The sequence below is a fragment of the Somniosus microcephalus genome, unplaced genomic scaffold, assembly GCF_052327205.1.
Source record: "Somniosus microcephalus isolate GS21.2 unplaced genomic scaffold, FLI_Smic_1.0 scaffold217, whole genome shotgun sequence".
In the NCBI taxonomy this organism is placed as follows: domain Eukaryota; kingdom Metazoa; phylum Chordata; class Chondrichthyes; order Squaliformes; family Somniosidae; genus Somniosus; species Somniosus microcephalus.
In genome coordinates, this window is record NW_028225404.1 from 276,575 (window position 1) to 296,061 (window position 19,487).

At 48.7% G+C, this 19,487-nt stretch overlaps 1 protein-coding gene and 1 pseudogene across 1 annotated transcript in view; both read right to left on the minus strand.

The window, feature by feature from the left end:
* Positions 1 to 19,487, minus strand: part of LOC147082050 (uncharacterized) — a 167,668-nt gene that overhangs the window by 137,584 nt on the left and 10,597 nt on the right. The gene's annotated exons all lie outside the window — the stretch shown is intronic.
* The window catches only part of LOC147082052 (uncharacterized), a 45,152-nt pseudogene that overhangs the window by 2,987 nt on the left and 22,678 nt on the right, over positions 1 to 19,487 (minus strand).

A 19,487-nucleotide genomic window follows, 5' to 3' on the forward strand; every position in this document is an offset into this window, starting at 1 on the left:
AAACAAAAATCAGGGACAAAATTAACAGTGTGGATTAATTAAGGAAAGCCAGCACGGATTTGTTAAAGGCAAATCGTGTTTAACCAACTTGATGGAGTTTTTTGATGAGGTAACAGAGAGGGTTGATGAGGGCAATGCGGTTGACGTGGTGTGCATGGATTTCCAAGGCGTTCGACAAAGTGCCACATAATAGGCTTACCAGCAAAGTTGAAGCCCATGGAGTAAAAGGGACAGTGGCTGCATGGATAGGGAATTGGCTAAGTGACAGGAAACAGTGAGTAGTGGTGAACGGTTGTTTTTCAGACTGGAGGAAGGTACACAGTGGTGTTCCCCAGGGGTCGGTTCTAGGGCCACTGCTTTTCTTGATCTATATTAAAGACTTGGATGTGGGTGTACGAGGCACAATTTCAAAATTTGCAGATGACACAGAACTTGGAAGTATAGTGAACAGTGAGGAAGATAGTGATAGACTTCAAGTGGACATAGACAGGCTGGTGGAATGGGCGGACACGTGGCAGATTAAATTTAATGCAGAAAAATGTGAAGTGATACATTTTGGTAGAAAGAATGAGGAGAGGAAATATAAACTAAAGGGTACAATCCTAAAGTGGGTGCATGAACAGAGAGACCTGGGGGTATATGTGCACAAATCATTGAAGGTGGCAGGGCAGGTTGAGAAAGCAGTTAAAAAAGCTTACGGGAACCTGGGCTTCATGAATAGAGGTATAGAGTACAAAAGTGTGAAATTATGATGAAACTGTATAAAACACTGGTTTGGCCTCAACTGGAGTATTGTGTCCAATTCTGGGCACCGCACTTTAGGAAGGATGTGAAGGCCTTAGAGAGGGTGCAGAAAAGATTCACGAGAATGATTCCAGGGATGAGGGACTTCAGTTACATTGATAGACTGGAGAAGCTGGGGTTGTTCTCCTTGGAGCAGAGAAGATTGAGAGGAGATTTGATAGAGGTGTTCAAAATCAAGAGGGGTCTGGACAGAGTAGATAGAGAGAAACTCTTCCAATTGGCAGAGGGGTCGAGAACCAGAGGACACAGATTTAAGGTGATTGACAGAAGAACCAAAGGCGACATGAGGAAAAACTTTTTTACACAGCGAGTGGTTAGGATCTGGAATGCACTGCCTGAAAGGGTGGTGGGGGCAGATTCAATCACCGCTTTCAAAAGGGAATTGGAGAAGTACCTGAAAGAGAAATATTGCAAGACTTCAGATTCCTGGGGCAGGAGGGACCAGTTCTGGGGCAGGAGGGACCTGTCCAAGGTGGACAGGTTGCACCTCAACAGAGCTGGGACCAATGTCCTCATGGGACGGTTAACTAGTGCTGTGGGGGAGGGTTTAAATTAATTTGACAGGGGGATGGGCACCAGGATGAAACATTAGAGAGGAGAAACAAGGTGAAGAGAGGACTGGGAGAGACAAGTAGCACTAGAGGGACAGAATTGCTGGTCAACTTCCAAAATTCGATAGACTCTGGAACAGTTCCCATGGATTGGAGGGTAGCTAATGTTACCCCACTATTCAAAAAAGGTGGTAGAGAGAAAACGGGAAATTATAGACCGGTAAGCCTGACATCGGTAGTGGGGAAAATGCTAGAGTCCATTATAAAAGATGTAATAGCAGAGCACTTGGAAAACAGTGACAGGATCGGACAAAGTCAACATGGATTTGCAAAAGGTAAATCGTGCTTGACTAATCTACTGGAATTTTGTGAGGATGTAACTGGTAGAATAGATAAGGGAGAACCAGTGGATGTGGTGTATTTGGACTTTCAGAAGGCTTCTGATAAGGTCCCGCATAAGAGATTAGCGTGTAAAGTTAAGGCACATGGGATTGGGGGCAAGGCATTGACTTGGATAGAGAACTGGTTGGCAGACAGGAAGCAAAGAGTTGGAATAAACGGCTCTTTTTCCGAGTGGCAGGCAGTGACTAGTGGGGTACCGCAGGGATCGGTAAAGAGATCGGTAGATGGTAAAGAGACCTACATCAGAATGCTGTTCATAGACTACAGCTCAGCATTCAACACTATCGTCCCCAACAAGCTGGCCACCAAACTCCACACTCTTGGCCTGAACACTTCCCTCTGCAACTGGACCCTGGACTTCCTAACAAACAGACCCCAGTCTGTCAAATTAGGTAACCACACCTCCACCCCCCTGACCCTGAACACGGGGGCCCCACAAGGATGTGTGCTGAGCCCCCTCCTCTACTCCCTCTTCACCCACGACTGTGTGGCTGTTCATGGTCATAGAGTCATAGAGTTATACAGCACGGATAGAGGCCCTTCAGCCCATCGTGTCCGCGCCGGCCATCAAGCCCTGTCTAATCTAATCCCATATTCCAGCATTTGGTCCGTAGCCTTGTATACTATGGCATTTCAAGTGCTCATCCAAATGCTTCTTAAATGTTGTGAGGGTTCCAGCCTCCACAACCCTTTCAGGCAGTGAGTTCCAGACTCCAACCACCCTCTGGGTGAAAAAGTTCTCTCAAATCCCCTCTAAACCTCCCGCCCTTTACCTTGAATCTATGCCCCCTAGTTATTGACCCCTCTACTAAGGGAAAAAGCTCCTCAGCATCCATCCTATCTATGCCCCTCATAATTTTGTACACCTCAATCATGTCCCCCCTCAGCCTCCTCTGCTCCAGGGAAAACAAACCCAATCTGCCCAGTCTCTCTTCATAGCTGAAGCGCTCCAGCCCTGGTAACATCCTGGTGAATCTCCTCTGCACTCTCTCCAAAGCGATCACATCCTTCCTGTAGTGTGGCGACCAGAACTGCACACAGTATTCCAGCTGTGGCCTAACCAGTGTTTTATACAGCTCCATCATAACCTCCTTGCTCTTATATTCTATGCCTCGGCTAATGAAGGCAAGTATCCCATATGCCTTTTTTACCACCTTATCCACCTGTTCCGCCGCCTTCAGGGATCTGTGTACTTGCACACCCAGATCCCTCTGACCCTCCGTCTTGCCTAGAGTCTTACCATTCATTGTGTATTCCCTTGCCTTGTTAGTCCCCCCAAAGTGCATCACCTCGCACTTTTCCGAGTTAAATTCCATTTGCCACTGTTCCGCCCATCTGACCAACCCATCTATATCATCCTGCAGGCTGAGGCTACCCTCCTCGCTATTTACCACCCTACCAATTTTTGTATCATCCGCGAACTTACTGATCATACTGTTAAATCTGTGAGTTGTTCAAGTAATTAATACTCAGACTTAATCAGTAACAATAAAACAGGTCTTTACTGGTTGGAGGTAGGGACTATACGTAGGTCTTTACTTCATGCCCACAGGCGGGAACTGAGGGGAGATCAGTACCCACAGTACTATTTATACCCCTATGGCCAGGAGTGGTACTGCGTATCACTACGCCCAACAAGTAGTGCAGTCCTGTCCATAGGTTCAAAGTAGCACACATATTACATACACAACATTCCTCCCTTCCTAGCTTTACAGTCATCTCCCCATTTAACATAACGTAATAACATATATACATATATAACTTCAGGTTTACATAACAGAATAACATAGATACATAGATAACTTCATGTCAAAACAGATCACAGATTCAGTCTGCGGAAAACAGTTCACAGATTCAATCTCTGTGGTGGAGTCGGTTCACGTTGCTGGAGTGACTCATTCAATAGTCCTTCCATGGATTTAACAGTTTGAACTTCCGAACTGAATTGGCTCCGTTCGGAGGGACCACGTGTGTGATCTGGTAGAGGTAATAATGGTTCAGATGGGTCATCTTCTGTTTCGACTTTTCCTTTTCTGCTTCTTGGAGACTCTCTGGGCTCCACTGTCAGCTGCCAGCTGCATGCGCAGTTCCTCCTTCTCTCCCTCCTTTTTCCGTAGTAGAGCCACCTTCTCCCGATGTTCCGTAGACTTTCGGTGCTCCTCCATGATTTCTGTATGGTGGGAGTCGAAGTTACAAGTTGGGCAGGACAGGACATAGTAATATTCGGTGCCGTCCTGATCTAGGCCAGCGAGAGGGTCTTCTATTTCCTCCATACCCAGCTGGGCGTTAGCCAGCTTTTGTTCCAAGTCCAGACATCTTTCCTGAAGAGACTTCTTCATGCGTACCTCTTCATCCAGCTTTTTCTGGGCTTTCAGCAAGTCGTTTACTAATGACCTCATTTGAGATTTTACTACTTCAACTTCTTTTGGAGATTGATTGATCGGACTATTCAATCCCTCTACCGGAGCAGCTGTTTCAGCGGTCTGTTGTTCTACGTTGACGTGAGTCAGCGTACTTTTGGCATCCAAGGGCTGCTCTGTTGCAGTCATCTCAGTCTGTGTTGCCACCTCAGCTCTTCCAATAACCTTTGAGAGCTCCGAACCCCTTTCGTTTGAATATTGAAGTTCGTGTTCAAGTTTTTCCCATTTCAGAGTCCTGTCCTTCAGCATATGTAGGAGTTGGCTGACCGTTAACTCCTCTGACATCAGACGTTTTGTGTGCTCCTGCTCCATTTTCTCCATCAGCTGCTTCTGTTGTCTTTCCAGATTCTCCAACTCTATATCAAAGAACTCTTTCGTTGCATTCAACTCTTGCTCACAACGGCGAAGCATTTGTTCTAATTGCTGTTGTAGTTTGAAATGGAGTTGAGTTCGAGCCCGGTGTCCCTCAGAAATGGGCACATCAGTAGACTTGCCAGACTCAGAATCCACAGTTAAACTATGTTGTTGTTGCTCAGTGGAATTCTGTGCTGAAACTTTGTCTTTTGCACCTGAGTTGGGCTTACCATCATCCGTTCCAGAGTCTGGGCCGACTATCTTCATCGAGTTCTCACTCGTTATTGTTTGTAGGAAATGCCAGTCCATATTCATTTTCCTAATCCACTCCCGTCCTAGTAGTGGAGAACCTCCTTCAGATATCACATATAAGTCCATTATTTGACTGTCTTCGCCCTTGTGGACCACTGCAACCTCTATTTTCCCGATGGGGTACACTCTTTGCCCCGTGTATGTTTTCAATATAATCCCCGTATCCTGTAGGGGAATATGTTGGAATAACTTTCCGTAATCTTTCTTATTTATGACCGTCAATGCCGATCCAGTGTCCAATTCCAGTTTTACTTGGACTCCTTCTATCTGAAGAGTGACCCAAATTGTCTGGAGGTCTGCACCCTTACCAGCGTTGAGTACTCTTAAGCTAGCCAGTTCATTACTGCTAGCGTCTGAATCGGACTCCTGTTCGGTCACCTTGTGTACCTTTGCGTATTTTCCTTGCGGTGACTTCTTGTTGCTGGTCTTCTTCCCTGACCTGCATACTCTAGCTATATGTCCAAGCCTACCACAAGTTCTACATTCTTGGTTTTTAAACCAACACTGGTTCTGATCATGCGTTGTCTTTCCACAACGATAACATTTGCCAGAACTCACACCCAATTTGTGTGCACTGAGCTCCGGTGACCGTAGCTGCATTACTGCCGTGCCTCTCGCTGCGGCTTCGTATGCTGCTGCCATAGTGACCGCCTTCTCAAGCGTCAGCTCATTCTCCTCGAGCAGTCGCTTTTGTGTATCCTGTTTAAATAAACCACACACAAATTTGTCTCGAAGTGCCTCTGTCAGTCCCGTTCCAAACTGGCAATATTTCGCTAATTTACGCAATTCCAGCAAATAATCAGCATTGCTTTCATGCTGTAGCTGCCTTCTGTCGTAAAATTTAAATCGTTCCGCTAGCATCAGCGGCGTGGGGTTTAGATGATCTTTCAGAACAGTAACAATCTCATCGAACGTCTTATCCGCCGGTTCATCTGGTGATAACAGGTGTTTCAATTGCCCGTATGTCTTCGCACCCATTAAATTTAATAATGTTAGAGCTTTATCTTGGTCATGAATTTTATTGGCCTTACAATAATTTTTTACTCTTTCAACATATATGGCCCAATCTTCGAGGTCACTATCAAAGGTGCTAATATTCCCGTGTTTAGGCATTGTAGATTTGCAATTTCTCAGATTTTATTTTGTTTACTTGTTATCAAAGATGGCGGCTTCCCGCTCTTGCCGTCGTCCTCCGCCCACAAAATGGTGGTTTTCCCGCGCTTGGCGGTCTTCACCCGTCCCCCGATGCCGTCTCCCTTCAGCCCCCGAGTGCGGCCCTTATCTTCGCCGCGATCGCCCGAGTGCGGCCCTTATCAGCGGATGCGATCGCTGGATCGCGAAGCGGCTCTCGGCTCTTATCAGGAGATGCGATCGCTCTGTTGAAACGCCTCCCGCTCGAAGCGGCTCTCGCGCCCTATTCCTCCAGCTCCCCCAGCCCCGTTCGTGCGGCCAACGCGGTCGACTGCCTGTCGCGTCGCTGCCCGGCTCAGACAACGGCTTACCCACCACCAAGCTGGAGAAGCTGCTGACGGTCGCCGATTGAGGCTCCGAGGTCAGGATGTCTTCCAGTGGGGTGGAGAGGGTGGAAACCTCTCTGCAACGTCCTGGCTGTGGACGAAGCTGCCGTGGAGTGACTGCCGCAGGGTCCGAATCAGACTCGTCGCCAGTGTTAAATCTGTGAGTTGTTCAAGTAATTAAGACTCAGACTTAATCAGTAACAATAAAACAGGTCTTTACTGGTTGGAGGTAGGGACTATACGTAGGTCTTTACTTCATGCCCACAGGCGGGAACTGAGGGGAGATCAGTACCCACAGTACTATTTATACCCCTATGGCCAGGAGTGGTACTGCGTATCACTACGCCCAACAAGTAGTGCAGTCCTGTCCATAGGTTCAAAGTAGCACACATATTACATACACAACACATACCTTTTACATTCATATCCAAGTCATTAATGTAGACCACAAACAGCAAGGGACCCAGCACCGATCCCTGTGGCACCCCACTGGCCACAGGCTTCCAGTCACAAAAACAACCTTCGACCATCACCCTCTGCCTTCTGCCACTAAGCCAGTTTTGTATCCAATGTGCCAAGGCACCCTGGATTCCATGGGCTCTTACCTTCTTGACCAGTCTCCTGTGCGGGACTTTATTGAAGGCCTTACTGAAATCCATGTATACCACATCCACTGCGTTACCCTCATCCACACACCTAGTCACCCCCTCAAAAAATTCAATCAAATTAGTCAGACATGATCTTGCCTTGACAAAGCCATGTTGACTATCCCTGATTAATCCTTGCCTCTCCAAGTGGAGACAAATTTTGTCCCTCAGAATTTTTTCCAATAATTTTCCTACCACTGATGTTAGGCTCACTGGCCTGTAGTTCCCCGGTTTTTCCCTACTACCCTTCTTGAATAATGGTACTACATTAGCGGTTCTCCAGTCCTCTGGCACATCCCCTGTGGCCAGAGAGGTCCTGAATATATGTGTTAGAGCCCCCGCAATCTCTTCCTTTGCCTCACATAGCAGCCTGGGATACATTTCATCCGGGCCTGGGGATTTATCCATTTTTAGGCCAGCTAAAACCGCCAATACCTCCTCCCTCTCGATGTTAATATGTTCGAGCATATCACAGTCCCCCCGCCCTATTTCTATGTCTACATCGTCCTTCTCCATAGTGAAAACAGATGCAAAAAATTCATTTAGAACCCCTCCTACATCTTCCGGCTCCACACACAGATTGCCACTTTTGTCCCTAATGGGCCCTATTTTTTCCCTAGTTATCCTCTTACCCTTAATATACTTATAAAACATCTTAGGATTTTCCTTTATTTTGCTCGCCAGTGTTATTTCATGGCCCCTCCTTGATCTCCTAATTTCTTTTTTAAGTATCCCCCTGCACTTCTTGTACTCCTCTAGGGCTTCCTCCGTCTTTAGCCTTTTGTATCTGCCAAAAGCCCTCCTTTTTTTCCTAATCCATTCTCGTATATCCCCTGACATCCAAGGTTCCCTGTGGTTTTTGGAACCACCCTTGACCTTTACGGGAACATGTTGCCATTGTATGATCTCAATCTCCCTTCTGAAAGCCTCCCATTGCTCCGATGCGGAATTTCCTACAAGTAGCTGATCCCAGTCCATTTTGGCCAGATCCTGCCTTATCCTATTAAAATCGGCCTTCCCCCAATTTAGAACCTTTATTTCCGGCCCATCCCTGTCCTTTTCCATGACCACCTTAAATCTTACCATATTATGGTCACTTACACCAAAGTGCTCACCTACTAGCACTTTTTCCACTTGGCCGGCCACATTCCCTAGAATTAGGTCCAGTACCACCCCCTCTCTTGTAGGACTTTCTACATGCTACATCTCTGTCCTAAATGGCCTACCCCTTATCCTTAGACTGTGACCCCTGGTTCTGGACTCCCCCGCCATCAGGAACATCCTTCCTGCATCTAGTCTGTCTAGTCCTGTTAGAATTTTATAAGTTTCAATGAGATCCCCTCTCATTCTTCTAAACTCCAGCGAGTATAAGCGCAATCGACCCAATCTCTCCTCATACATCATTCCTGCCATCCCAGGTATCAGCCTGGTGAATCTTCACTGCACTCCTTCCATGGCAAGAACATCCTTCCTCAGATAAGGCGACCAAAACTGCACACAATACTCAAGGTGTGGCCACCCCAAGGCCCTGCACAACTGCAGCAAGACATCCTTGTTCCTGTACTCAAACCCTCTCGCTACGAAGGCCAACATACTACTTGACTTCTGAACCGCCTGCTGCACCTGCATGCTTACCTTCAGCGACTGGTGCACAAGGACACCCAGGTCTCGTTGCACTTCCCCTTCTCCCAATCTATTGCCATTCAGAAAATAATCTGCCTTCCTGTTTTTGACACCAAAGTGGATAACCTCGCATTTATCCACGTTATATTGCATCTGCCATGCTTCTGCCCAATCACCCAACCTGTCCAAATCATCCTGGAGTTTCTCGGCATCCTCCTCACAGCACACACGCCCACCCAGCTTTGTGTCATCTGCAAGCTTGGAGATATTACATCTAGTTTCCTAGTCCAGATCATTAATATATATTGTGAATAGCTGGGTTCCAAGGACCGATCCCTGCGGTACGCCACTAGTCACTGCCTGCCACTCAGAAAAAGACCCGTTTCCTCCAACTCTTTGCTTTCTGACTGCCAACCAGTTCTCTATCCAAGTCAATACCTTCCCCCCAATCCCATGTGCCTTAACTTTACACGCTGTCGAATGCCTTTTGGAAATCCATGTACACCACGTTAACCGCATTGCCCTCATCAACCCTCTGTGTTACCTCATCAAAAACCTCAATCAGAATCAGAGCGGCCGGGCCCAGTGGACGTGCGGCCAGGGCCCCGACACCAGGAAATCCAGGGTGCAGTGCCTACCCCATCCGAGCCGCCGCTTCCCGGTTTCTTCAGCCCGTTCCACCGAGTCCGACTCGGCACAAAGGACAGGAGCCAGGCTCCCAGAATGGCCTGCGGCCCCGGGGAGCATGCGCACTCTCAGCTGGGAAATCAGCGCGTTGGATAGAGTGGTTTCTGGGGCGCGGGGAATTGTGGGTGCTGCGGCCACCATTAGTCAGCGGCTGTCGGGAAGAGTTTTATTGCAGGTGACGGAAGTCGGTCCCTGGCCACCTGTGTAGGTCTTTTAGTTGCAGCAGTTTGAACTGGAGTGGAGATGGAGGAGAAGCTGCTGGGTTTTCGATGGAATCTGGAACAGTACCCATGGATTGGAGGGTAGCTAATGTAACCCCATTATTCAAAAAAGGTGGTAGAGAGAAAACGGGGAATTACAGACCGGTAAGCCTGACATCGGTAGTGGGGAAAATGCTAGAGTCCATTATAAAAGATGTAATAGCAGAGCACTTGGAAAACAGTGACAGGATCAGACAAAGTCAACATGGATTTACAAAAGGTAAATCGTGCTTGACTAATCTACTGGAATTTTTTGAGGATGTAACTGGTAAAATAGATAAGGACGAACCAGTGGATGTGGTGTATTTGGACTTTCAGAAGGCTTTCGATAAGGTCCCACATAAGAGATTAGCATGTAAAGTTAAGGCACATGGGATTGGGGGGCAAGGTATTGAATTGGATAGAGAACTGGTTGGCAGACAGGAAGCAAAGAGTTGGAATAAACGGGTCTTTTTCCGAGTGGCAGGCAGTGACTAGTGGGGTACCGCAGGGATCGGTCCTTGGGCCCCAGCTATTCACAATATATATTAATGATCTAGACAAAGGGAACTAGATGTAATATCTCCAAATGTGCAGACGACACAAAGCTGGGTGGGCGTGTGTGCTGTGAGGAGGATGCCGAGAAACTCCAGTATGATTTGGACAGGTTGGGTGATTGGACAGATGAGTGGCAGATGCAGTATATTGTGGATAAATGCGAAATTATCCACTTTGGTGGCAAAAACAGAAAGGCAGATTATTATCTGAACGGCAATAGATTGGGAGAAGGGGAAGTGCAACGAGACCTGGGTGTCCTTGTGCACCAGTCGCTGAAGGTAAGCATGCAGGTGCAGCAGGCGGTTAAGAAGGCAAATGGTATGTTGGCCTTCATAGCGAGGGGGTTTGAGTACAGGAGCAAGGATGTCTTGCTGCAGTTGTGCAGGGCCTTGGTGAGACCACATCTTAAGTATTGTGTGCAGTTTTAGTCACCATATCTGAGGAAGGATATTCTTGCCATGGAAGGAGTCCAGCCAAGATTCACCAGGCTGATACCTGGGATTGCAGGAATGATGTGTGAGGACATATTGGGTCGATTGGGCTTGTACTCGCTGGAGTTTAGAAGAATGAGAGGGGATCTCATTGAAACTTATAAAATTCTGGCAGGACTAGACAGACTAGATGCAGGAAGGATGTTCCCGATGGTCGGTGAGTCCAGAACCAAGGGTCACAGTCTAAGGATAAGGGGTAGGCCTTTTAGGACAGAAATGAGGAGGAATTTCTTCACCCAGAGAGTGGTGAACCTGTGGAATTCTGTACCACAGAAGGCAGTAGAGGCCAATTCATTAAATATATTCAAGAAGGAGTTGGATATATTTCTTAAGGCTAAAGAGATCAAGGGGTATGGGGAGAAAGCAGGGACCGGGTACTGAACTTGGATGATCAGCCATGATTGCACTGAATGGCAGAGCAGTCTCGAGGGGCCAAATGGCCTACTCCTATCTTCTATGTTTCTATGTTTCTATCTCTTATGCAGGACCTTATCGAAAGCCTTTTGAAAGTCCAAATACACCACACCCACTGGTTCTCCCTTATCTATTTTACCAGTTACATCCTCAAAAAATTCCAGTAATTAGTCAAGCACGATTTACCTTTTGTAAATCCATGTTGGCTTTGTCCGATCCTGTCGCTGTTTTCCAAGTGCTCTGCTATTACATCTTTTATAATGGACTCTAGCATTTTCCCCACTACCGATGTCAGGCTTACCAGTCTGTAATCCCCCGTTTTCTCTCTACCACCTTTTTTGAACAGTGGGGTAACATTAGCTACCCGCCAATCCATGGGTACTGTTCCAGAGTCTATCGAATTTTGGAAGATGATCAGCAATGCATCTACTATTTCTAGGGCCACTTCCTTAAGTACCCTAGGATGTAGATTATCTTCTATGTTTCTATGTATTCAATCTTTCCTTGTTGCTGAAATTCTCTAGTCCTGGCAACATCCTCGTAAATCTCCCGTCTCGAGCAGTCACATCTTTCCTGCAATGGGGCGAGCAGAACTGCATGCAGCACTCTAGCCGGTGGCCTAACTGGTGTTTTGTACAGTTCAAGCAGAACCTCCCTGCTCTTACATGATACAGAGAGAGGCACTGCCCCTTTAAATACCTGGGGGGCACAAATTGTTTTTGTTGAAAAGGGGCCGCAGTCCCCTTTGACTCACCCCCCCCACCCTCTCACCCACCACAAATACTCACAAGAGAGAGAGAGAGGAGGAAGAATGCTGGTCTTTGTCCCTTTAAAAGTGGCTGCCCACCAAAATGTTCACAGCACCAGGGCTCTTTGTTCTGGATAAAAGTCGAAAAGAGAAAAGGTTCACTTATTTTTAAATGAATGCAATTGATGTACAGCCTTGCAATAAAGGTAATGCAAAGGAATAAACACTCACAAGCTGGGGTTTTTCCACCCCCTCCTCCCCTTCCCTTGAACAGCTCCTGCAGACAATGAAAGCAGGAAAGCGGCCTGCAGCCCACCGAGGTCCCGCCCCCCTCCCTCCCGCGCCGCCATTGGTTGGAGGACCGTCAGCCCGCCCGGTCCTCCCAGCGTTTTCCCCGCTCCTGATTGGCGGGCGCCTCGCGTCAATCACCCCCCCTCCGATTACGCGCTGACGTCAGCACTCAACGCCAAGCGGTCGGTTGGATCGGCGCACGCCACCGCAAGGTAAAAAAAGACACCCCACACAAATGAGGAAAAACAAGAATAATAATAATCGCACTTTAGAGGGGAGGAGGTTGGGGGAATTAATGAGTGTTTTCAATTTGTTTCGCAAAAAAAATATTTGAAAAGCTTCCCAACGGTGCGAGGCGGGCTGCGCATGCGCTCCAGCCAACCTTTGACTCCCCCACGTGGGCCCGGGGGCCGGACACGCCCACTTGCCTTCCCCTGCACCAATCACAGCGCGGGCAGGCGCAACACCAGGCTGCCAGTGCGCCTGCGCGGGGCCTCCGGGGTATAGACGGAAGGCCGGGCCCGGGAAAGAGGCGGAATCAGCGGCCGGGGTAAAGTCAAGTGTTGGGGAATCGATTTAAATCGAGGTGAGGGGCGAGCGGAGAGCGAGATTATAAAGTAAAATACGAGAAAAACCAAACCTGAGAGTCGGGCGGGCCCTCCGCGGACACCGAACGGAGTGGATTGAACCGCGCGGGGTGGCGGAGTGAGCCGGAGCAATGTGATTCTGACTGACGGGAGCTCTGACCAATAGAAAGAGGGCTGAGGTGGGAGGACTGAACTGGGCGGCCTGGTCCTCCAACCAATGGCGGCGCGGCAAGGGGGCGGGGCCTCCTCTCCAGCTCAGGTGCGCTGGGGCCGATTGTGACGCGCTGTCCCCAGGTGAGAGCAGCTCAGTCAGCACAGAGCTGGGGCTGGAATCTGGGAGAGGGGCACAAGCTTCACAATACAAGCTGCTTTCAAATGCACAATTGTTTCCTGCAGACAGCCTTGGTCACTCTGCAAAAAAACTGTTTAACAATTCATCATAACTCCCCTGCTTTAGGAGAGGCGTAGAGTGCAAAAGCAAGGAAGTTATGATGAAACTGTGTAAAAGACTGGAGTCAGCTGTGGCTCAGTGGATAGCAGAGTCAGAAGGTTGTGGGTTCAAATCCCGCTCCAGGGACTTGAGCACATAAAGCGAGGCTGACACTCCAGTGCGGTGCTGAGGGAGCGCTGCACTGTCGGAGGGGGCAGCACTGAGGGAGCGCTGCACTGTCGGAGGGGGCAGCACTGAGGGAGCGCTGCACTGTCGGAGGGACAGTACTGAGGGAGCGCCGCACTGTCGGAGGGGCAGTACTGAGGGAGCACTGCACTGCAGGCGGGGCAGTACTGAGGGAGCGCCGCACTGTCGGAGGGGCAGTACTGAGGGAGCACTGCACTGCAGGCGGGGCAGTACTGAGGGAGCGCCGCACTGTCGGAGAGTCAGTACTGAGGGAGTGCCACACTGTCGGAGGGGCAGTACTGAGGGAGCGCTGCACAGTCGGAGGGGCAGTACTGAGGGAGCGCTGCACTGTCGGATAGTCAGTACTACATAGAAACATAGAAGATAGGAGCAGGATTAGGCCATTCGGCCCTTCGAGCCTACTCTGCCATTCAATGAGATCATGGCTGATCATCCAAATTCAGTACCCTGTCCCTGCCTTCTCCCCATATCCCTTGATCCCTTTAGCCTTAAGAAATATATCCAATTCTTCCTTGAATATATTTAATGAACTGGCCTCCACCGCCCTCTGTGGCAGAGAATTCCACAGGTTCACCACTCTCTAGGTGAAGAAATTCCTCCTCATTTCAGTCCTAAATGGCTTACCCCTTATCCTTAGACTGTGACCCCTGGTTCTGGACTCCCCGGCCATCATAAACATCCTTCCTGCATCTAGTCTGTCCAGGCCTGACAGAATTTTATTGACAAGGTATTGACTTGGATAGAGAACTGGTTGGCAGACAGAATGCAAAGAGTTGGAATAAATGGGTTGTTTTCCGAGTGGCAGGCAGTGACTAGTGGGGTACCGCAAAGATCGGTCCTAGGACCCCAGCTGATCACAATATATATTAATGATCTGGACGAGGAAATTGGATGTAGTATCTCCAAATTTGCAGACGACACAAAGCTGGGTGGGAGGGTATGCTGTGAGGAGGATGTCGTGAAACCCCAGTACGATTTGGACAGGTTGGGTGATTGGCCAGAAACATGGCAAATGCTCTGTAATGTGGATAAATGTGAGGTTATCGACTTTGGTGGCAAAAACAGGAAGACAGATTATTATTTGAATGGCAATAGATTGGGAGAAGGGCAGGTGCAAAGAGACCTGGGTGTTCTTGTACACCAGTTGCTGAAGGTAAGCATGCAGGTGCAGCAGGCGGTTAAGGCGGCAAATGGTATGTTGGCCTTCGTAGCAAGAGGGTTCGAGTACAGGAACAAGGATGTCTTGCTGCAGTTGTACAGGGCCTTGGTGAGACCGCACCTTGAGTATTCTGTGCAGTTTTGTTCGCCTTATCTGAGGAAGGATGTTCTTGCCATGGAGGGAGTGCAGCGAAGATTCACCAGGCTGATACCTGGGATGGCAGGAATGACGTACGAGGAGAGATTGGGTCGATTGGGCTTGTACTCACTGGAGTTGAGAGGGGATCTCATCAAAACCTATAAAATTCTGTCAGGCCTGGACAGACTAGATGCAGGAAGGATGTTCCCGATGGCCGGGGAGTCCAGAACTAGGGGTCATAATCTAAGGATAAAGGGTAAGCCATTTAGGACTGAGATGAGGAGGAATTTCTTCACCCAGAGAGTGGTGAACCTGTGGAATTCTCTACCACACAGGGCGGTGGAGGCCAGTTCATTAAATATATTCAAGAAGGAGTTGGATATATTTCTTAAGGCTAAAGGATCAAGGGATATAGGGAGAAGGCAGGGACTGAGTACTGAATTTGGATGATCAGCCATGATCTCATTGAATTGCGGAGCAGGCTCGAAGGGCCGAATGGCCTACTCCTCCTATCTTCTATGTTTCTATGTTTGCTCCTCCAACGTGAGCGCTCCACCAATGAGCGAGGGGAGGCGGAGCCTGAAGGACCGACCGAGGGGCTTTGGCCCTCCAACCAATCGCGGCGAAGGAGGAGGCGGGACCTGGAACCGGCTCATTGGACGGATCGGCCCGCCGCCTTTTTGTAAATGGGCCTGCTCAGGATCTGTGAGCCTGGGAAAGTTTATTTTTAATGTTCCTTTTGTGGCGGTACCACTGGTTGTCCCTTACATTGAGACACATAATTCCCTTTAACTTACCTTTTGGGGCCGTTGCCCTTTTAACTTACCTGTTGGGGCCATTTCCCCTTTAAGGCGCGCCCTAGCGCGCTGACGTCACGTCACGTCACGTACGACGTGATGTGCGTGCGCTGGCACAGCCCGGCCTAGCATCTTCGGCCTCAACGGCCAGCCGACAGGAGCGACGCAATCTTCTGCTCCTGCGGCAAGCACCGGCACAGCCCGGCCTCCCGACTTCGGCCTCAACGGCCAGCGACGCAACAACGCGCATCACGTGACGCCCAAAGCGTGGGAACACACAGCAGAGCGTGATGACATCATCACGCTCCCCACAGGACTGCGAACTGAGTCCTCGTGGAGTCCCCGCTGGGACAAGACCTACACCACGGTGCTCCTACAGTCAGCCAACTTACCTGCCATCTTACCTGCTGTAATTAGCCTGTTCCTGTAAATAAACAACTTGTTTATAGTTCGTCGAAGTCAAACTCTCTTATTTAGTGGCGATCTACACAATAGTGGGGAGGAGATAGAGGAGCGATTACACTGCTGGGTGTTTACTACAGGCCACCAAATAGTGGGGAGGAGATAGAGGAGCAGATTTACAGGCAAATTACAGAAAGATGCAAGAATTAGAGAGTAGTGATAATGGGGGACTTCAATTATGCGAATATAGATAGTAACAGTGTAAAGGGCAAATTGGGGAGGAGTCCCTGAAATGTGTACAAGAGAACTTTCTGGATCAGTGTGTTTCCAGCCCAAGGAGGAAGGAAGCAGAGCCGGATCTAGTTCTGGGGAATGAAGTGGGGCGAGTGGAGCGTGTTTCAGTGGAGCGTATTTGGGGGAACAGTGATCATAATATCATCAGGTTTAGAATAGTTATAGAAAAGGACAAAGAACAATCAAGCGTAAAAAATAACTGCAGTGAGAGGAAAAGGGATCTGGCCCAGGTGGATTGGAGTCAAAAATTGGGAGGCAAAACTGAAAATGACCAATGGGAGGCCTTCAAAGAGGAGCTGGTTCGGGTACAGAGCAGACACATTCCTATGGGGGGAAAGGAAGGGCATCCAAAGCTAGAGCTGCCTGGATGACTAAAGATAGAGGTTAAAGTGAGAGAGAAAAAGGAGGTTTATGACAAATGTAAGGTTGATAATACAGTGGGGAATCATGCTGAATATAGAAAGTACAGAGGAGATCTAAACAATGGAATAAGAGGGACAAAGAGCGAGTATGAGAACAGATTAGCAGCGAACATAAAAGGGAACCCAAAAGTCTTTTATAAACACTTAACGAGTAAAAGGGCAGTCAAAGGAAGGGCGGGGCTGATTGGGGACCTAAAGGGAGATTGTCTTGTGGAGGCAGAGGGCTGGGCTGAGGGACTAAATGAGAACTTTGCATCTGTCTTCACTGGAGAAGAGGATGCTGCCAATGTAGCAGTAAAGGAGGCGGCCGGAGCGATACTGGATAGGATACAAATAGATAAAAAGAGGAGGGACTTCAAAGGTTGGCAGTCCTCAAAGTAGAAAAGTCGCCCGGTCCGGATGGGATTTGTCCTCGGTTACTGGGGGAAGTAGGGGTGAAAATTGCGGAGGCTCCGGCCACAATCTTCCAATCCTCCTTGGACATGGGGGTGGTGCCAGAGGACAGGAGGATTGCAAATGTTACAGCCCTGTTTAAAATAGGGGAGAGGGATAAACCCGGCAACTACAGGCCAGTCAGCCCAACGTCGGTGGTGGGGAAACTGTGAGAGGCAATAATGCGGGACAAAATTCATTGGCCCTTAGAAAACTACCATGGGATTAAAGGGATCAAGGGATATGGGGAGAGTTGGAATAAACGGATCTTTTTCCGAGTGGCAGGCAGTGACTAGTGGGGTACTGCAGGGATCGGTCCTTGGACCCCAGCTATTCACAATATATATTAATGATCTAGACGAGGGAACTAGATGTAATATCTCCAAGTTTGCAACACAAAGCTGGGTGGCCGTGTGTGCTGTGAGGAGGATGCCGAGAAACTCCAGTATGATTTGGACAGGTTGGGTGATTGGGCAGATGCATGGCAGATGCAGTATAATGTGGATAATGCGAGGTTATCCACTTTGGTGGCAAAAACAGGAAGGCAGATTATTATCTGAATGGCAATAGATTGGGAGAAGGGGAAGTGCAACGAGACCTGGGCGTCCATGTGCACCAGTCGCTGAAAGTAAGCATGCAGGTGCAGCAGGTGATTTTAAGAAGGCAAATGGTATGTTGGCCTTCGTCGTGAGAGGGTTCGAGTACAGGAACAAGGATGTCTTGCTGCAGTTGAACAGGGCCTTGGTGAGACCACACCTTGAGTATTGTGTGCAGTTTTGATCACCTTATCTGAGGAAGGATGTTCTTGCCATGGAGGGAGTGCAGCGAAGATTCACCAGACTGATACCTGGGATGGCAGGAATGACGTATGGGGAGAGATTGGACTTGTACTCGCTGGAGTTTAGAAGAATGAGAGGGGATCTCATTGAAACTTATAAAATTCTAACAGGACTAGACAGACTCGATGTAGGAAGGATGTTCCCGATGGCCGGCGAGTCCAGAACCAGGGGTCACAGTCTAAGGATAAGGGGTAAGCCATTTAGGACAGAGATGAGGAGGAATTTCTTCACCCAGAGAGGGGTAAACCTGTGGAATTCTCTACTACAGAAGGCAGTGGAGGCCAATTCATTAAATATATTCAAGAAGGAGTTAGATATATTTCTTAAGGCTAAAGTGATCAAGGGGTATGGGGAGAAGGCAGGGACAGGGTACTGAATTTGGATGATCAGCCATGATCTCATTGAATGGCGGAGCAGGCTCGAGGGGCCGAATGGCCTACTCCTGCTCCTATCTTCTATATTTCTATTACCTCAATGCTAATGAATCGGGGGGAAACTCTCCACTGGCTGGAGTCAGACCGAGCACAAAGGAAGATGGTTGTGGTGGTTGGAGGTCAATCATCACAGCCCCAGGATATCGCTGCAGGAGTTCCTCAGGGCAGTGTCCTCGGCCCAACCATCTTCAACTGCTTCATCAATGACCTTCCCTCCAACATAAGGTCAGAAGTAGGAATGTTCGCTGGTGACTGCACAGTATTCAGTTCCATTTGCAACTCCTCAGATAATGAAACCGTCCATGCCCGCATGTAACAAGACCTGGACAACATTCAGGCTTGGGCTGATAAGTGGCAGGTAACATTTGCACTACACAAGTGCCAGGCAATGACTATCTCTGACAAGCGAGCATCTAATCACCACCCCTTGACATTCAACAGCATTCCCATCACCGAATCCCCCATCAACATCCTGGGGGTCACCATTGACCAGAAACTTAACTGGACCAGCCACATAAATACTGTGGTTACAAGAGCAGGTCACAGGCTAGGTATTCTGTGGCGAGTGTCTCACCTCTTGACTCCCCAAAGCCTTTCCACCATCTACAAGGCACAAGTCAGGAGTGTGATGGAATACTCTCCACTTGTCTGGATGAGTGCAGCTCCAACAACACTCAAGAAGCTCGACACCACCCAAGACAAAGCAGCCCGCTTAATTGGCACCCCATCCACCACCTTAAACATTCACTCCCTCCACCACCAGCGCACCATGGCTGCAGTGTGTACCATCTACAAGATGTACAGCAGCAACTCGCCAAGGCTTCTTCGGCAGCACCTCCCAAACCGACAACCTCTTCTACCTGGAAGGACAAGGACAGCAGGCGCATGGGAACACCTGATAGAATACATAGATCCTTGAAGGCAGCAGGACAGGCAGAAAAGGTGGTTAAAAAGGCTTATGGGATACTTATATTCTATGCCTCGGCTAATGAAGGCAAGAGCAGGGAGGTTATGATGGAGCTGTACAAAACGCTAGTTAGGCCACAGCTGGAATACCGTGCAGTTCTGCTAGCCACACTATAGGAAGTATGTGATTGCATTGGAGAGGGTGCAGAGGAGATTCACCAGGATGTTACCTGGGCTGGAGCGCTTCAGCTATGAAGAGAGACTGGACAGGCTGGGGTTGTTTTCCTTAGAGCAGAGAATGCTGAGGGGGGACCTGATTGAGGTGTACAAAATTTTGAGGGGCATAGATAGGGTAGATAGAAAGGAACTTTCCCCTTAGTAG